At 37.5% G+C, this 11,454-nt stretch overlaps 1 non-coding gene across 1 annotated transcript; it reads right to left on the reverse strand.

The window, feature by feature from the left end:
- Nucleotides 1–1,250: 1,250 nt before the first annotated feature.
- LOC117274265 (small nucleolar RNA R71) lies at nt 1,251–1,357 on the reverse strand. Its single transcript, XR_004504369.1, has one exon. It is a non-coding gene; the product is annotated as a small nucleolar RNA R71 (small nucleolar RNA).
- Between the last annotated feature and the right edge of the window lie 10,097 nt (nt 1,358–11,454).

Genomic DNA, 11,454 nt, shown 5'->3' on the forward strand with positions numbered 1-11,454 from the left:
GAGTGAATTCGAGAGACTCACTTGAACCATAGAGTGAAGTAACTAGAGTTAATTACCAAACAAGTATCTTGCACCTATCCAATCAACCCCTATTTTTCTCCCATTGATATCTTCTTTGCTTACTCTTGTTGTGATTGTCATTAGCCAATAGTTTAGACTTTTAGTTAATTTTAGGTTTAATTCACACAACTCTAACTTGTTGATCATCTTTAATAGCAATAAGACTAGAAGCTACGAAAACACTGTTTAAATCCAATCCATATGGGTACGATATTTTCTATACTATATTCGACTAGCGAGCCTAAGTTTATACGCCAGTTTTGCGCTCGTCATTGATCAACTTGGATAGTAATCAAGCTAGAAACTATAAGAATACTATTTAAATCCAATCCCTTTAGATATGATATTATACTATACTATATTTGATTAGCGAGCATAATTTAAGTGTGTGTTTTGCGCTTGTCCAATTTTAGCGCCGTTGCTGGGGATTAACAATCGATAGTGTTTGAAATAGTTTATAGGGCTAATTTAGGAATTTGTTTTCTTTTTATTTTATTTTTCCCTTTTTACATTTGGAGTTCTTTGACTGTGCACAGATTACAGGTTAAGATTGGTGCATGACTCGAGTTTCTACGAAAAACGTGCTACCATACAAGCCAGAGATAGAAAAAAAACTGCGACAACTGAGGAAGGAAAGAAATCTTACCGAGACATCAGACAAGGTTGGGCAATCCTCAACCAAAGAACTCATGAATGGAAATGGTGCTAAGGAAGAAGCTATGAGAGATGCATAGATTATCCATGAAGAGGAGAGGGGTTGGAGAATTGCTCATAATCAACCCTTGGCTGTAGACCAGTTCGGAAATATAGCTCCTAGGCCTAGGATACCACTTGGCGATTATGCTAGACCGGTCTACAATCAAGGATTGTCAAGTGTTAGACCACATCCAATTGCAACAAACAATTTTGAGTTGAAGCAAGGGTTGCTTCAAACCCTTCAAAATTGCTATGTCTTCAGAGGGAAGCCAAACGAAGATCCAAACACACATCTAATGAACTTCGAGGAGATTATAAACACATTTCAATATAATGGGGTGTCACAAGATGCAGTATACTTAAGGGCATTTCCCTTTTCACTCAAAGATAATGCAAAGTAGTGGCTTCGAAGCTTGCCCATGGGATCAATTAGAACATGGGAGGAGATGACCAAAAAATTCCTTGATAAATATTTCTCCTCAGTTAAAATGGGCAAGTTTAGAAGAGAAATCCATAACTTCTGCCATAAAGAGACTGAAACTATTTTTGAAGCATGGGAGAGGTTTAAGGAGATAGTTCGAAAGTGTCAACATAGTGGAATTGAACTCTAGAAGCAACTCCAGGACTTTTGGGATGGATTGACACCGGCCTCGCGTAGAACATTGAGCAAGGAAGATGAAGGCCCATTGATAAGAAGACTCTAGAGGAGATAGTTACAATTCTTGATGAGTGATCTGAAGATGCAAATCAGTGGCCCTCTGAGAGAGCTGAAAGAAGAAGATCAACTGGGGTTCACCAAGTTGATGCTAATACATCTGTGCAGGTACAACTTGATACTATGGCTAAAGAAATACGAAAGCTGACCTTAGACTCGATACAAAATGATCCTCACGCAGCCTATGATATATGTGAAAGAGGACACACTACGCATGAGTGTCAAGTCACAACTGAGGAAGTGAATGCTATGGGGAACTATAATTTTAACGCACTGGGTTAGAAGCTCCCCAATTTTTCACGGAGTTCATCTGGGGGTACCGCAAATGCATGGCAACAAAACAATTCCAAATTTCAAGGAAAAGGAGCTCTTGGTTTTATGAATAAGGCGAGGCAGTAGTTTCAGCCTCAACAACCATATCAGCCTGGTCTAGAAGATTTCATGAAAGCCTTCATTGTGAAAACTAATGAAAGATTTGAAGTACAAGGGTGACCAATTCGAAATTTAGCGAAGCAATTGGGACATAGTGCAACAATAGTATCTGTGAGGGTTCCAGGAACTCTCCCCGCTGATACTGAAAAAATCCCAAAGAAACAGTTAATGTTGTAACATTGAGAAGTGGGAAAGTGTTGAAAGATCACACCCCGATCCAGAAAGATGTTATACTTGAAAAAGAAAGTGGGGAGCAGCTGAAAATTGATGATGATAAGAAGAAGAAAGGCCCGATGAAAGATGAGAAAAAGAAGAAGGAAGAAAAATTGAGAGGGGAGGAACATGTGGAGAGCAAGCATATGTCTGCGTGACCTTTCCCTCAAAAGCTATGTAGAGAAAAGCTGGACAAGCAGTTTGAGAGATTTTTGGATATGCTAAAACAAGTTCATGTAAACTTACATTTCACATAAGTGCTTTCAGAAATGCCTTCTTATACCAAATTCTTGAAGGAGATCCTTACAAAGAAGAGGAAAATAGAGGAGACTTTAGTGGTCAAGCTCACAGAGCATTGCAGTGCGATATTGCAAAATAAAATCCCACAAAAGTATGGAGATCTAAGGAGTTTTACTATACCTTGCTCTTTAGGAACTATTAATTTTGATAAGTCTTTATGTGATTCTAGTGCCTTAATTAATTTAATGCCTCTATCTATTTATAGGAAACTAGAGAAGGAGAGATAAGGTCTGCACCAATATCTTTGAAGCTGGCAGACCAAACAACTTTAATACCCGAGGGGATAGTGGAAGATGTGTTAGTTCGGGTGGATAAGTTTTATTTCCTATGGATTTTATAGTGGTAAATATGGAGGAAACCAAGGAGGTCCCCCTCATCTTAGTAAGACCATTCTTAGAGACGGGCAGAGCGATATTAGATATACATGAGAGGAAACTCATACTTAGAGTGGGTGAGGAGACTGTGACTTTCAAGATGGATGTAGAAAAGGGGGTGCAAAAAGTAAAACTAGCTGCGTGTGTTGAGTGGAAAGTGAAGGGCTCGAAAGAGAAGGCTGCAGTGAGCTAGAATCATAAGTGTGGCATATATCCGAGAAATGCTGATAAGAAGTTATCTGCATGGATGTGTGCATTAGTTCGGGCACGAGGAATGGAGCCCGACTTCAACTCAGACCCCGACTAGATGTTCAGGGAAGTTTTCTTTACCTTATGCTTTTTAATTGTGTATCACGGTGACATGCCACAACTTATAGTGTGGGGTGGGGGATATTTGTATGTATGTTGTATTTGTGTTTTCTTTTTGTTAGTTATAGTAGTTAGAGAAAGATAAAAAAAATTTAAAATTTTTGATTTTGCTCGACGATGGATAGCATCGACAGGTTTCTTGAGAGATTAAAGTCGAAGGAAAAAGACAAAAAAATATTTTCTTTTGTAGGTAGTGTAACAAGTCCCCCTTGGGTTTCTTTGTGCCGTGATTTTTGTCAAGGGTTTTGTTTGAACCGGGTGTAGTTAGTTCTTATTTTTGTTAGGAGTAGGAAACCTTGTGCTATGATTTATGTGGAAGGCAATAGCTCTTAACTTTATTATACTTTGAGAATAGTGAGTGCTTTAGTCGTGACGCTTAGGCTCAGTTTTTGACTCTTGCATAAGTACCTTAAAATTGTATAATCTTGACTTTTTCTGTGCCTTGCATTTGATGTCTCGAACTTGCCCCATGCCATTGCAAAGCGAAATAGTAGTTTGATTCAGTATTGGAAGTGATATAGGTGTTTCTTTCTAGAGCCAGTTATATGCTTTCACCCACCTAATTGTCATGTATCTTAGTTAACCCTTTTTGAGTCTATAATCATGGATTTCTTTGGCAACCATATTACAAGCCTTACCCATTTGTTTTAATTGAACATCTATTTGAACCTTTTACCTCTCCTGAGCACTTGAATTTGTTATGAACTTTGTAAAAATTGAAGTGTGGGGTGGGGATTTGGCTTTGGAGTGGAACTAGTGAAATAGGAGAAAGGTGCACCGGTTTGAAAGAGTAAGAGCCACTTGAATTGAAAGAAAAGAAAAAGGGAAATAGTTGGATTGTTGTGCAAAGTAGATTCATTGAGCGGGTTATAAACAATGTATGTGTTAGTGAGTCAAATATTGAGACGAGGATGTTATGGTATTGTGCTTAATCTATTTTAAATATTCTTGGTGTGATGAGTTATGAGAGTTGTTGAAAAAGGTAATTTTCTATGTGAAGTGTAGTTTGATTGCTCGGGGAAGAGCTATGGTTTAAGTGTGGTGTGTTGATGGTAGGCTATAATTACGTATTTTAGTCGATTATTGCACTCTAATTCACTGCACTTTAATTGTGTTTGAGCTTTAATTGGTAGTGTTTTGCACTTTTGTGTGTTTTATACCTTGTAGGAGTGATTCCGAGATATGTAGATGTTGCGGAGCTAATTTTAGCTATTTGGAACTTTGAAGTCTGAGTAAAAGCTCAAGGGATTATGCTGAGATCGTGTTCGGGTGTCGAGGACCAATTCTGGACATCAAAAATGGAAGTTTGATTCATACTTTGGGAAAACCCTACAGCCGCAGCGCATGGAAGTGCGCCGCTGCTGCCCAATTCCTGCTGCATGTCAATTTTGCAGCTCTCTGGATTTCCCCACTAATGCCCCGCACGGGGTGTCGGCACATGCGGCGTGCTTGTGCAATTGTTACAGATTTATTTTCCTATTTCCTCTAGGAAAGGTTGATTTTGTTTGGGCCCAACCATACTTGGTATAAATACACGGAAAAACATTATTTTTCTGAACTATTGACACATATTCGACATAAGGAGGCTAAATAGGAGTTGGAAGAACACGTGCACAAAGATTTCATCATTCCTTCCTCACTCAAGACCCGAGTTTGGATTGAATTTATGTTTTCCTATAATTTATCTATATTTGTGATGAATTTTTCCATATCTATGGAGTAGTTCCCTTTAAGGGTTTGATGGATTTGGTGCATTGATGATTGTTTGTGGATTATAACTCTAGTTTTATGTATTAAATCGTTTTTGGATGAATTTATTGTTGCATTTATGTTCACTTGTTCATGTAATCGAGAGAGGCATAACTTGTGATATCCTTGCATTATATTGTTAGCTGAGTTCATTAATTGTTCAAAGTAATCGAAAGAAGGTAGTTGAATCATTGATTAAACCTAGTTAGTAGAATAATCGAAAGAGGTTTTCCTAAAGACCAATCCACTACGCATTCTTGTGAGGTTAAGACTTAATCGAGAGAGGAGTTTTTGCTGAATGTGAACTCATAATTGAGTGAATTCGAGAGACTCACTTGAACATTAGAAGTGAACTATCTAGACTTATATCCCGAACAATTATCTTGCACCTACCCTATCAAAACCCTATCTTCTCCCATTGATAACCTTCTTTGTTTATTCCTTGTTTCGAGTGTCATTAGTCAATAGCTTTAGATTCTTAGTTAATTTTAGTTAGAGATCTTATCAATCTCAATTGTTGATCATCTTGCATAGCAATCAACCTAGAAACTATGGGAATACTATTTAAATCCAATCACTGTGGATAGGGGTGTTCATGGTTCGGTTTGGGTCGGTTTTTCCTTAAAAAGAAACCAAACCAAGCAAGTCGGTTTTTCAAATATTGGAACCAAACCAAACCAAAAAAGTCAGTTTTTTATCGATTCGGTTTTTGTCGGTTTTTTCGGTTATTTATCGGGTTTTTCATAAATATGAGACATACACTACCAAATGCATATTCCGACAACTATATTTTCAACATAACGCTATCAAAGTAATTGCTCTTTGAGAAATCTATCATTTACCAAGATATATTGATGATAATTGACTCAAATAGTCTCTAGTTGTATAGATTTTCCTCCAATACCAACAATCTTGAGGAGGTTTGTACTTCCACCATGCACTCCCCTTTAAGTATATGTGATCCACCATCGTACCCATAAGTTGTCTGTTTTTCCTTCGTTTTCTCTCCTTTTTATCCTCTTTTTTTTTCAGGGAATTCATTAATGCATTTCAATTGTTTTAATATAGAGTTTTAACATAGCAATTTCCTTTCATGATGCACAATTGGTGTTCGAATTGAAATTATCAATCAATAAATTCTGAAGGTGTTTGACGGGCGCCATCACGGCCTATAGGAGAAATTAGGTCGTGACATAAGTACTAATAATGGACTGGTATTTTTCACATGATCCCTCATTGTCTAATTAATGAAATATACCTTCCCTTTATTCATGAGTGAGTTTGGGTAGAAGGCATTGTACATGTTTGCTTGGCCGGGTTATCTCGGTTGAGCGCTGGTCGCACTCCACGGCGCTCCCCGAGGTCTGGGCATTACATTCTACTCAAGGTCAATACCCCCTTTGAATCCCCTAACACTTCAAAGTTTCCAAGGGACTCAAGGCCCAGGGCAATGCTTGTGCTGGGGTGGGCATCCCAACCTAAAGTTAAACTCCACTCCCAAATACCATTAACCACTAACAACATGTTTTCCTTATGGGTTTAAATGCCAATGAAGCACTTTCAATGTAAACTAAATGCTACAACATCCCTACCACAAAAATATACTTTCCTTCCTAATATAAGAACACACAAACTACTTTTGACATCAAATAAGGGGATATATATCAGGTAAATTTAAAGGTCTGACTTTAAAACACATATAGGAGAGAAACAAAAGTCTCATACTGTTACAAGGGAAAATCATTAAGGAAAACATATTCAAAGAGAAAGTGGGGAATACAAAATTTAATAGCAACATAAGAGATGCAGACACTCCTGCCCTAACAATCTAACCGTGAACTGCCTAGTTTTATAATAACACATGCAGGGAGTAATAACATTACTTAGAACTTTAAATATCATCAATAAAGATTCAGGCAAAACAGTTATGGCTGACCATTTTTACAGAGGTTATCAAAGATGTGAGGAACATGATTAAACTCTTAACATGATTACAATCCCACAGATTAAAACATGGGATCCCTAAGGAATCAACAGACTCATATTGATAATAGTATTGATCTTAAACAAGTCATCATTTTCAGGCAGTATCAACAAAGGGCCTCATAAGGTTTAAGGATCAAGTTCAATTTCAAATTAACAATAGGGAAAGGACTGAGTACACTTTAAGACAAGAACATGAAGTCAAACAAGGACCATACAATATTCAGTCAATTACACACACACATTTCAAGTAAAGTTATGACTTCATACAGATAGGGGAGATTTGCTCATTACAGGATGAAGTTAAACATGCCAATAAAGATGGGGAATTACAGGTAAAGAAAGCATTGTATCAAAACAAGTTTAACTCAGACATAAGTCTAGCTTAGTATCTAAGTGTGAAGTAGTAATGCTTCAGCTTTTGAAAATTATCACTCGACTATAACAGAATAACTAAGTCCTACTTTTATGGAAGATAACTTAATAATAGATACATATAAGCTTCACAAAACCAATAGTAGGTTAAAGATATTAAAGTCTAGGAAGTACTACACCAAGTGAGTTTGAATTAAACATATAACTGAAGATTTCAATCAATCATGAGACAACCAAGTTCAGCTTAACAACAATTATCAGTTACTATAACCAAACATGATCATGACTTGTTCTATTACTACTGTATAGGTGTTTTTTAGTGTTAGGTTCGTGTCTTGGTGAGAACATTAAAGTCCCCCTATTTATAGTACCATTAATATCTTAGGGTTTCACAGATTCAAAATTCAGTAGTGGAAGATGACGAAAGATGGATGATGATAGCAAGAAGGGTGAAATCAGACTGAAAGTGAAGGAAAATGATGAAGTGATTTACCTGAGAGGAGGAATCGATCGTTGAAGGCAGAGAACCAACAGACAGATCCTAAAACACAAAGGTCACTGCGTTTGATCTCTGGGTATACAATTCTCATCGTAAATCTATGAAGAAGCTCCATGCATGCTCTGATTTGACGGAGCATAAGAAGATTTGAATGATTTGAAATTGCACCCTTAAGCTAGGGTTCCACAATTTAGGCATTTTGAAATTGAATGAAAAAACAGGGAAGAATTTGGCAGGATTCGCGGTTGTGGAAGACAAAAAAGCATGATTTCATGGTCGATTTGTGATCTTGCACGGATTTGTGCAAGGTTTTCAGAGATAGACGTGATTGCAGGTTTGAGAGAAGAGAGACGAAAGGGGAAAGAGAGGCGGTCGGTCTCTGAAGTCAATTATTTAGGGTTAGGGGTGTCTCAGAGTGAAAATTGGGAGATTGGATTCGGGCCGTTGGATCATTTGATCAACGACCCTGATTTTTAGGGAGATGAGGATTTTATAAAATGCTAAAATTCTATAATCGACGACCGTTGGGTTTCTTTATTTAGACGCTTGAGATTAAGTCTTGATAAGATTAAAAAATAATAAGGAAATGAATATTAAACAAAGACCATTGATGAGATAGATCAACGGTCGAGATTCATTATGCTTTCTTTGTGAGTGAGAGAGGCAAGTCACGTGGAAAGCGCTGATTGGTTTAGGGAGAGTGGCCCGAATTGCCAAGATGGAAAGAGATGGGGTGTTTGGACTGGTATTTTTGGACATGGGCTTGCACATTGGGTTGAGATTAATTTAAGAAATGGCCATTGTGTAATCAATTAAAGAATTGCCATTGTAGCCTTTTAGTTTTTAACCCCTTTTAAAATAAATTAATTAAACTTAATTAATTTCCAATAAAATATAGAAAAGTTATAGTTATCAAATATACTACTAATTATTGTAATTATTTGTAAAATACTTTATGTTCTAAATTATGACACTGACTTTGAATTATTAACATAACGACCTATTTAACTAAAATTGAGAAATAATTCGTTAAATTAATTATAAAACCTATGTGGTGTATTTTAAAGTTATTAATTGCAAAAGTACTAATACCTAGTTAATTTTGTAAAATAAGTATTTATCGATAGAAAATACTTTCAAAACATTCATCGTAAATTATTAAGTATAAATTAATTAATTATTAAAGGGAGTGTCAAAACTGGCCGTCAACAGCTGCCCCTCTTTGACCAGAGACGATGATAGAGTTTTCAGGCAAAGAAATTGAACCAAAGCCAATTTTGTCCCGACTTTAGGCATACATTGCAGGAATGGCACGAGGATTATGAATTGCATGATTGGGATTTAGGGAAGCTTCTGGGAGGATGTTAGGAAGATTTTGGGAAGTTAGGGCTGAATTCTGGCTTTGAATTACTTCCATACCTCGAGCTTAACAAGGATCAGGCCTCATGCAGTTCTGGAGTAAAGATTTTGGGGAAGCCACACTCACATGAATTGCCCTAGTATCGTATTATGACGATACAATGAGACAGAGGATTGGACACTTATGATAACTTGAATTTAGTGGCTTGATTTGAAGGATTTAAATGTTTTGAGTTTCACTGACCGTTTTTGAGCTTCTGTCTTAGGCCCGCTAATGGTTGGTTATCCCTATAGCGTTGTAGTTTGGTCTGCTGCTAAGAAAAAGTTCCATGTTGTGGTATTTGTTCCTGTAAAACAAATAAAATACATGCATACCAATATATTGTAATGCAAAATATACTAATATGCGATGTAAATGATGTAGTAATGATGATGCCTGGCTGCCGGCAAGCCATTTTTATTTATCGGGATGATGGAATACTTGATCTTGACTCGATTTGTTAGCCGGACTGTGTATCATTCCGTAACTGTTAGAGCATTTGAAAATTATCTCCGCATTTTGGGAGAGCTTAATTTTTAGAGTGCGTCTCCGCTTGTCAGGAGAGATTTGCACTGAGAAATGTCTCCGTCTGTCAGGAGAGCTTGGTTCGTAAAAGTGCATCTCCGCTTGTTGGGAGATCTTTGCATTGAAATATAAAGTAATCCTTGCTTGGGAGTGATTGGCTAAAATCTGATCATGCTCGAAGCTGCATGAGCAAAATGTTAAAATATTCAAAATAACAACAAATGAAATGAAAGCATGCCCAAGAGATACTGTTGACTGCAAAGCTAAGTTGCGGCCATCGATTGGCAGAACGTCGGCGACATGGTTTGTGATAGTCTATTCTAGAATCCGTTGCGATGGAGCGGCGATGCGAGTTGCTTTGTTGGCAAAGTTTGCAGTTTGCTATATACAAGGCTCTGATTGATGAAGCTGACGTTCGATTTGTATAGGGCTTTCGATTGATTGAGCTGGTGGTTTGCTATATACAGGACTTCAATTAGTGAAGTCGACGACTCGTTTTGTACAAGATGCTCTGATTAGTTGAGCAGATAATTTGCTATGTACGAGTTTTTCCGTATCAGCCTTATGATTCCGAGGTACAGACAAATGATTAAAAAGTTAGCTTTAGCTGTACTAGAAACATTTATGGAAAGGAGAGAGATATTCTTAGGGAAGTGGCTGGTTCGTCATTTGCCCCTGTGTGGTCCTAGTGCTTGCTTAATCTCTATTGACCCTGCACTCAAAGAAAAATTCTTAGTGGGGGGAAGTTAGTTTCTATCGACCACAATGTTGGTTTTCCCCGGCCTTGGACATGATTGTGCCATGATGTCCGGTAGATGGCACATATTACGGTATATATTTTATTTTAGAAAACCTTTTGAAAATACTTTGTTTTTAAGGCAAATGTTGTCGTTCCGAATTATGACATGTTACGAAAGGTTCTCCCCACGAGAGCATATGCTCTTGAAAACTTTCTCATGTTGCTTTCGATCTTCCGTGATGTTTCTGACAACGCAGCTGATTGTTGTCGCGATTGCATCCTAATTTGAACTAATGCATAACAAGGCTTTTCCTAAGGTTATAACCAAACCCTTTCAGGCTGCCTACGTATCCAAAATGAAATCAGGTCTGAACATAGTTTGTGAATTATGATGAAATACAATGAAGATTACCGAGCCTGACTCAGGTAACCTACGTACCCAAATATAATTAGGTCAAAGAATTGCTCGATTACAATAGATGAGAAATGATGAATTTAAGAATGAAAATGATCGAGTCTGACTCAAACATCCTATGAATTCAAGTGGAATCAGGCCAGAATGTAGTTTAATTACAAAAGACAACTGAATCCGATGAGGATTGCCTACGTATCCCTTTCTGAGGAAATCAAGTCGGCGTAGTTCCTGAGCAACTTACAAAAGTGATATTTGGTTTTTCTACTACAAGAGAAAGGGGGAAGAGAAACCGAAACCTACGTGGGTTGCCTATGTATCCCTCAGTGGGAAGTCAGGATGAACATAGTTTTGTTACATCAAAACCTAACTCTATTTGTCTTCAAACATAGTATCTCTTGATTGCATATGAGTTAATAGTCCTCGTGTTGACTCTTCCATCTATTTCTTCTAAGATTAGAGCTCTACTCGACGGTGCTCGGTGAACCACGTAAGAACCTTTCTAGTTAGACGCGAACTTTCCCTTGGATTCTTCTAAACTAACTATCCCGGTGTGAATTGGCGAGGCTTCACTCTTTTGTTAAATGCACTGGGCATCCTGTTTTGTTACAACT

The sequence above is a fragment of the Nicotiana tomentosiformis genome, chromosome 8, assembly GCF_000390325.3.
Source record: "Nicotiana tomentosiformis chromosome 8, ASM39032v3, whole genome shotgun sequence".
In the NCBI taxonomy this organism is placed as follows: domain Eukaryota; kingdom Viridiplantae; phylum Streptophyta; class Magnoliopsida; order Solanales; family Solanaceae; genus Nicotiana; species Nicotiana tomentosiformis.